Source organism: Impatiens glandulifera, unplaced genomic scaffold (genome assembly GCF_907164915.1).
Source record: "Impatiens glandulifera unplaced genomic scaffold, dImpGla2.1, whole genome shotgun sequence".
NCBI lineage: Eukaryota > Viridiplantae > Streptophyta > Magnoliopsida > Ericales > Balsaminaceae > Impatiens > Impatiens glandulifera.
In genome coordinates, this window is record NW_025919160.1 from 7,083 (window position 1) to 16,161 (window position 9,079).

Here is a 9,079-nt window from a genome sequence, read left to right on the forward strand (position 1 = left end):
TAAAAATAATATTTAAGTTTAAACCGTAATATTTAAAAAAAAAAATTAACCATAATTTATTTTAAACTTAAAAATAAGTGATCAGTCTAATTTGAGGGCAGCCCTATATAATTTGTTTTCAATAGAAATATATATTTCATTAAATTCGCAATATACCATTACAAAAAGGAAATCAATTATATAGTCTTTCCTAAATTATTTTCCATATTATCATCATTAATTTTCAGAGCAATTAGACACATTATTGTAGCCATGTATTTTTATAGAACAACCTGCAAACTGAATTTTATGGATAAGTAATGTCCAAAACGTTTTACCAATGGCATTCTATGTAGTAAATATAATATTTATTTTCATGATTTATTTTATAATTTTATTTAAATTGTGAGGATGAAAAAAAACTACTCTAATATGAAAAAAAGACTATAATAATTTATAAATTATTTGAAAATTAGTATTTTTGTCATTATCACAATAAGAATCATTTTTTTAAAAATCGTTAATATAAAAAGAAAGTGATTTTATTTTCATCTAATATAGAAATGTAATTGAACGATAAAAAAAAGTTGAGTAGAAAAGTGGATAAAAAAAGGTAATTGTTTGATAAAATTAAAAAAAAAAAAAGTTTATAAACAAAAATTAATCAGTTTTTTATTTTATTATTAGTTATTTTGACAAAATGAAAAAAAGGATAAGTGATGACAAAATATATATTTTCTTAGTTAATTTCTTAGATAACTTGTAATTTAAAGTTAGATTAAAAAAAATTGTCACATTAATCTGACAATAAATAAGAATATTGATATATTTTTTATTTAGAATTTAATTTTCCCTTAAATAATTATTTATAGGAAGTAGTTGGTTCAATTGAACTATTACATAGTAGCAAAAATAATAAATGGGAGACTAACAATTCTTGTAACAAGTGCATTTGAAGTCAAGAAAACTAGCACATTTTCCGTAAACATAGCCATCTCTAGTGCAACTATCATTACAACTCCAGTTATTGAAACATACGCCGTGAAAACTTTTACTTGGGGTTTTACAAAGACTCGCCTCAACTAACCTTATTCCACTGTTCTTCTCTGCAAAAATAACAAATCAAAATTATTTTATTACAAATTTTATTATGATCTTTGTAATATAATTTTATTAGAAAAATAATAAATTTACCTAAAATGAGAAGAGATAACATCAATACAAGACATATTAATTTATTCATGTTAAATAATAATAATATTATAATGTTAACTTCTGTTGATGAGAGATCTATTTAAAGGGAAGGAGAATAGCAGATTTTGATAATAAAATTATTTCTCATTATTAAAAAGTTAACATATTGATTATCCAAAATAGATTTCACACATTCTCATTTAATTAAATTATTTATTAAATTTCTTTTTCTATATTTTTAGTGGATTTCAAAAGTAAAAAAAAAATTAATTAAATGGTAGTTTAGTCAATTTCATCTTGTAAAAATTCATTTAGAAACATTTTTCTTATTGAGTTTAGTTACTATTAATATTTAGGCTAGGCTTGGTCTATAATTAATTTGAATTCATTCAACATTAATAAAGTAAAAAGTAAACATATTAAACTAAAATAAAATTATTTCTATACAAAAAGAAGGGAACTAGAGACTAGTATAGACACCCATTTTGATTTTTTTTTTGTTTTTGTTTTAAGCATTACCAGTTCTAGAATTGGACGTCCCAGTCTTTTATAGAAAAACGTGAAATAAAATTGATTACTTCAATTTTAGTTTAAAAAAAAAATATTTATAGGGAGATTTGAACATATAATTAAATACATATTTTTTTATCCTAAACAACTACGTGGGCTGCCCTAACTCATTGATTTGCTTAATTTACCAATAGTTTTTTCAAATTTAAATGTTCAAATATTATATTATTTTTCTTAAGGAATAGATGAGGAAAATTAAAATTAAAATATATATATATATATATAATGTTTATTATTAAATTACCTAATATGGAAAATCAACGTGCAACTCTTTTCCTTTTCCGTGAGAATAAATGGATCAGTTATATTTATGTGGTTTAATTTGCGGGTCAACCCATTCATAAAAAAAAATATGACGAAGGAAAGGAAAAAATCATACATCTACTTTCATGTATAATTCATTCTTCTTAGTCTCTCTTCAATTTAATTATATTTTTCTCTATTAAATTTCATTATTTTTTCTCTACCTTATTCGCATAAGACCATCATTGAGGCGTTACCTTATTCGCATAAGACCATCATTGAGGCTTTCACAATTATGTATTTACTTTTTCTCTCATCAATTTTTGTCTACTTGCTTTATATTTCATCATATACTTGCTTTATATTTCATCATATCTTATCTTGGTTGTTTCAAGAACAATCGATATTTCATTGATAAAGTTTGAAATTTAATGCATTTACATTAGAAATATTTTTTCCTTTTTCGATTATTTTTTATAAGCTCATTTTGAGTATTTATTCTTCAGTTATCCTCTATTTGCTAGGTATTTTATCTGATATCTTTGGTTTCAAGAATAATAAATAATAAATAATAAGAACCTTCTTCTACTTTTTTCAATATTAGTGATAGTTAATCAAATTTTTATTTAATGCATTTATATTAAGACTTTCAATAACTATGGAAATAACTATGGAATTGTATTTGAAACTAGGGATTTTATTTTCATTTTTAAGTTTGATAAAACATTTAAGATTAATAATTGGAATTTGAATTATAACTCCAATTTTAATCTGATTTATAATTTATAATTTTATTTTTTAGTTCAGAATTATAATTTTAACAATATTTTTATAAATTTTAAATAAAATATCTTATAGTTTTATTTTATTGAGAAAACGGTTTAATGCCATTTTATTAAAACCTCAAAAAAAGGAAAAAAAAAAGAAAGAAATGAGTTTTCAAGAAATAAAGCTAGACAGATCCCCTAGCCGGGATTATTGCGTTGGATTGATCAGCGGAGTAGTTGTTGAGAACATGAATTGAGTTTTAAACAACTAAATTATATAACAAACATAAAAATAACCAATTGGATTAGAAACAAGACATCAAACAAGAACTATTTCAACCTTCTTTTCTTTGTAATGGTTTTATAAGGGATATTCCACCTTTGACTGACCTGCTAACTATTTTCATTAATCGGAATTCCTTTCCATGTATGTATGAGAGCGTTGCCATCAAAAACAATATCATCCCAAATTTTTCCTTCCATTCTCTTATTCGTGCTATGGATTATTGTATTTCTTTTTCTCCGAGTATTGTAGTTAAGAGCTCCAAAGAAGCATTTGAAAACATTTACGTAGAAGTTATCGACCTTAGCCTTTTTCTTTACAAGCTCTATGATTTCGTTCTATGTACCTAGAAATTTATTGATATTCATATTTTGAGCAAAATTGATCCACAACTTGGATATAAATACGCACTCCCCAAACAAGTGTTCAATACTTTCCTCTTTTACCGTGTAGATTGGGCAATTGACGCCTGGAATATTCATATACTTCTTAATTTTGTCTCTTGTCGCTAATATTTCTTAAATGTCAAGCCAAAGGATGAATTGGTGTCGATGTATAACCTTTGAAGACCAAACTATTTTATGCCAATCGACCACCACCTCCTTTGTTCTGATGATCTCTCATGTTTTTCCTTCCACGAACTTTCCATTCATAACAATATCACAGCTCTTTGTATCATTGTTTCCATTGAATTATCCTTCTGGAATACTCCTCAGAATAGAGCGATATTTCCCTTCTTGAATATCTCTAACTCAGTACAAGAGACAATTTGGTCTAATTTTGACTCTAATTGATTGGAATGTCCCCCGAAGAATTATGGGATTATTCTCTAGCCATGGATCGTGCTAGAATAATATTCCCATTCCATTACCGATTTTGAACATTATCTTCTGATATGCCTCTCCTCTAGTTTTTAGGATTTTCTTCAAGGATCATACTATTTTATTTTTGATTTGACATGTCCATATTCTAGCTCCTCCTTTCATGAATCTAGTATAAACTCATTTTACCCATAATGAATCTTCTTTCATCTCAAGGGCCCATACATGTCTGATTGTGAGCGCTCGATTCCAAATGACACAATTTTTAATCCCAAACCCTCCTTCTTCCTTTGGAGTACATACAATTTTCAATTTGACCTTTTTGCCTCATCTTACTTGAGTACCCAAATGAAGTCTCTCATCAACTTATCCGTTCAACCATGATTTTTTCGGGAATGACTATTTGGTGTACCCAATAGCCAATAGTAGTTTTTTTCGTAAGCTCTATTCTTTCTATGTATGACAGGTTTTTTGTAACCCAACCCAAGATAGAATTTCTAACCTTTTTAATAAGTGAGCGAATATGTGAGCTTTGAAGTTGTTTTGAAGATAAGGGGGCTCAAAGATATTTGACTGAAAGCGTTCCCTCTTTTATCCCCATGATATTAAATATATTCTTCTTAAAATCCCTTTAACTCTTCCTCCATAGAAAGTCTGGTTTTTGTCTTCATTAATGAATAAACCTGTAATACTAGAAAACATTGTTAGTGCTTTCTTGATTGTACTAACAAATTCGATATTTGCGTGATCCACTAAGAACAGAGCATTAGTGAAACAAACGTGTGTTATTGTTTCTTCCTTGTAGTAGGGTTGAAATTTGAATTTATGGTTCGTTAGTAGAATTTTAAGGATATAGTCGAGGATTTCCATAATAAGAACGAACCTTAGTAAAAAATACCCTATAGCGATTGGTAAACCAATCGCTATTAACCTTCAAACCGATCGTTATAGGTCTACAACGATTGGTCTTATACCAATCGCTCTCAATCGACAAAAGTCTTCTATCTATTGCCATAATTGACAACGACGATTGATAGATGACCAATCACTATAGACATATGGCGATTGGTTAAATAACCAATCGCTACTACCCAAACGAAGGCTATGGAGATTGGTTAGTGACAATTGGTGATGCTCATTAGGTTTGGCGATTGGTAATTTTACCAATCGCTGTAGACTTTTTTAATATAAAATAAATTAAAAAAATAAAAAATCATTCATCAACTGCTTCAATACAAAACAAAATAATCATCCATACTCCTATAGAGATATGACTCCTCTTTCATCTTCCAACCACTTCTCTACTTAAATCAGTTACTGAAACATATTGATAAACCTGCAAAGTTAAACATAATTTTAGATATCAACAAAATTCGAATTTGTAAAACTTCCTTCAACAGAAAGGTAGTGTCCTCTCCCAAATATAATTAGAGTTTGGTATGCCTGGCTGGCCTTCTGTATTAAATTTAAAATTGACAAATACAACTCTTAAAATTCAAGTTCTGTAATCTAAATTAAAGTTTTTAAACACATCTAAGGAGCAAGCACAAAAGATTATAAACATGACAAAATAATCTAAAGAGACAGTAGGACAAAAAACATAAAGAGATTACGGAAATCAAATCTAAATTTAAGCACAATAGCAGTTACAACAGCTATACACAAATTTAATGTAGGCCTAACCAATTAACCAATAACCCTATCTCTGGTTTCACTGAATAATGAAACTCATAAACAACAAATTTTCATGTGGAACAAAGCAATATCTACAATCTCTAAGGTGAAAAAGAGCCTAGGAGACAGATCTACAACACCCAACTTCATCTCTTCCGTTTTTGTCTTAACATATAATAAGGTTCCAAAGAAATTTAGGAAAATAGGGGGAAAACGTTGAAATGCATTCACAAGATCTCAATGGAATGTGTATTTTAATGCTATTTAACAAGAAGTTGAAGCCACATCATGGTAAAACAAGAAACAAATTTGAGATGGTACCTACAAGAGTATATCACCCAACTTCTCCCTTACAGGTTGTGGGTTCATCGAAACCAATTTAGGTCAGTGAGACTATTTCTCTTATAATAAATCATATTTAAAATAAAATCAAGTATATAATTCCTAATTCCTTGCTATGAACAAATATGCATTAGCTATCAATCGTGCTTCTTTTCTTAGAACTTTAAAGAGTGTATTCTTGCAGTTTGCTTCAATTATGAAGTACACACCTTATAGAATATGGTATCACCTTCCCAAAAAAAACAACCAAACGAAGAATGTTAAAACACGGTAAGATCTCCTATTTTTTTCTCAAATACTTTAATAAAAAAACCTTTATTCTATCATAAATCCCTTTATCATTCAAAAAATCAACTAAAATTACTATATATATTTTTATAATATTTTAAATATGAAATACAAATGATATTTTAGTCATTAAATCCAAATGACTCCAATTATTCAAATAATCCTACATCAAATAAGCTCTAGCAATGGAAGAAAAAAGGTATCCAAGACTCAAATCAACATTTCAGGACAAAAAGTAATGATCAACAGTTACCAGTAGATAGAGATTGACCCATGGACCTTGCAACTTGGTTCAGCTTTTCCTTCAAATTCTAACAAAGGAAATGGATAATTATGGTTTAAAAACAATTGTTAAGCTAGCATATGTGAGAAGATAAATACTGATTCTTTAATTATACTGCAAGTAGTACCTCCAGTTCAGTATTTGAAACCACTTTGTAGGGAAGATCAAATTCTACCATCAGTGCTCTCTATGAGAAAATGGAGCAATAACAAATCAATCAATGGCATAACATCGATGAAATGTTTAGAAGTCAATATTTACCTAAGCTTCAACTTTTTCAAGATGTAATCGGTAACGAAAGAGTGTAGTCTCCATTGAAAGGAACCATTTTCTCAATTCCTCCCTAATCAAATGAGGAAATAGGTTGCAAAGAACTAAAGCTTATATCCATTTAAAGAAGACTGTTTTATTGACAGAATAAGTAGTAACAACTTACGTTCGATAATAAACTAGACGAAGTACGAAGTGCGAGATAATGTCCTTGTTAATTTCGTCAGAAGTTTGTAGTTGGATCATATTTGACTTATAGAAATCTTTAACCTAGAAAATTCAATTGAGCAATTCTTACAACATGAAACTTAAAAACATCTGTAAAAGACTAATTGAACATGAATAAACTAACCAATATCTCAATCTCATCGAGTTTCTTGCCTCTGGATAATCCATCAAATATTTCTTGAAGAACTGCAAGAGCATCGACAAACAAATCAAACAAAAAACCTTCCAAGCATAATCCAATAGATTCCGAAATGAAGGAGATAACACATGAAACTAAGAGAAAGTGGAGATACTCGCCTCGGAGACGATGAATAACAAAAATCTCCAAATCTTCGAGTCTGACTTCAAGGGGTGGAGAAGAACGTTAGAGTGGAAGAGTTGGAACTATTTTAATAGACGGAACTCTTCTTTGGGCAAGAACAATCTCCATTGATTTCCTTTTGCTTGATCTAAAACGACGAGTTGTTCACTTGAAGAGAGAAAATAAGTGTTGCCTCCCCATTGATCTCTCTAAGGATCTCCTTCTGAAAGAAATATGAAACCCTAGATATCTCTATAATAGGTAAAGAAAGAAAATACAATATAAAAACGTACTATCAATTAATAAGAGTGGGATAAAATGGCGGTATATTACCCTTATTTTTACTAGAAGAGGTAAGGTGAGAGAGGATCTCCTTGCCTTACTCCTCTTTCACATTTAAAAAGCCACTGTATATGTCATTTATGCTCACAATGAAGTAAGAGGTCGAAACACACTACATTAACCACTCGATAAAAATGTTAGGGAAACCGAAAATATAAAGGAATTCATTGATGAATTTCCATCTTATCGAGTCAAGAGCTTTCCAAATGTCAATTTTGCAAGCTAGTCACAGAGATATAGCTTTCTTTCCATAACTTTTCAATAAACTTTACATAAGAAATATGTTATGGGAGATAGAGCAATTCAGAATAAAATTTGATTGCCCTCAACTGATTAATTTTGAAATAACAGTTTTAAATATTTGCGAAAAGATTTTAAAGATGATTTTATAGATTACGTTACAGCATGAAATAGGACGAAAGTCCTGATTTTTTTCTGGCAATGAGATTTTGGGAATCATATTCAATATGTTACGTTCCATTACTTAAGCATTTTCCTATTTTGAAAGAATTTTAGGAGCCCTTCACTGACATCTTTCTTGGTTATCTCCCAATTTTTCTTGAAGAAAGCCGCATTGTAACCATTTGGTCCCCGACTTTTACCTCCTTTCATCGTAAGAAGATCTTTCCTGATCTCTTTTTGACTAACCCTTGATACCAGTTTATCAACATCCTTATTGACGATTCTTCTTAGAACAATCTGTTGCAACACCCCAAGTTTGGCATCGAGTCTCTCGTTACTTAGTTTTGTTCTAGTTAGACATTTATAATAACTAATAGCTTCTTTTTGAACTGCTTCATGTTCCTTAAACATTTCCTCATTACAATCTTTCAATCTAAGGACTTGGTTCTAGAAGTTTCGAGTCGCGCATTTCCCGTAGAAGAATGCAGTATTTTTGTCTCCCAAAGAGAGCCAACTTTCTCTAGACTTATTCTTCAAGTAAATTTCTTCTTTTGAGCAAAGTTCTCTGAAACTTGTCATGGCTTCTTTCTCCCTATTTTGATTATTAGGTAGGTTCTGCATGATTAAGATATTTCTTTGAATATTCTCCAATTTTACTCGTGATTCCTCTACCTATTTTGGTATACAAATGTAATTCTTCCTGTCGAACTTATTGAGCTTAGCTTTTAGAATTTTGAGCTTTTTGCAGAGTCTAAACATCTTTGTCCCGTGAAACTGGTATTTTAGGTTTGTTAGTACTCTTTTGACTTCTTCGTCTGTCATCCAGAAATTAAAGAATTTGAAAGACCTCTTTAGTCTTTTTTCCCTTTTCTAGAAAAATTTCAAAGGACAATGATCTTCTTTAGCTTGAACTCAAAGGAATTTTCCAGTTTTTCCACCTTTGTTTTGAACGCACTTAGGGAAATCTATTCCTTCTCTGAGATTTTGCTTTCACTTTCATTTTCTAAGTTTTAGCCATATTTTGTCTCTAGATTCTTCTTCCATACTTGATCAACCTTCCAATTTGGGTTCTTCTTCAGAGTATAAACCCTT

At 29.5% G+C, this 9,079-nt stretch overlaps 1 long non-coding RNA gene across 1 annotated transcript; it reads right to left on the reverse strand.

Annotated features, from left to right (window-relative positions):
• Positions 1-5,041: 5,041 nt before the first annotated feature.
• LOC124917619 lies at positions 5,042-7,130 on the reverse strand. The gene is made up of 6 exons (XR_007097170.1): positions 7,067-7,130; positions 6,881-6,984; positions 6,706-6,787; positions 6,572-6,631; positions 6,415-6,472; positions 5,042-5,193 (listed from the first exon to the last, which is right to left on the reverse strand). It is a non-coding gene; the product is annotated as an uncharacterized LOC124917619 (long non-coding RNA).
• Positions 7,131-9,079: the final 1,949 nt, after the last annotated feature.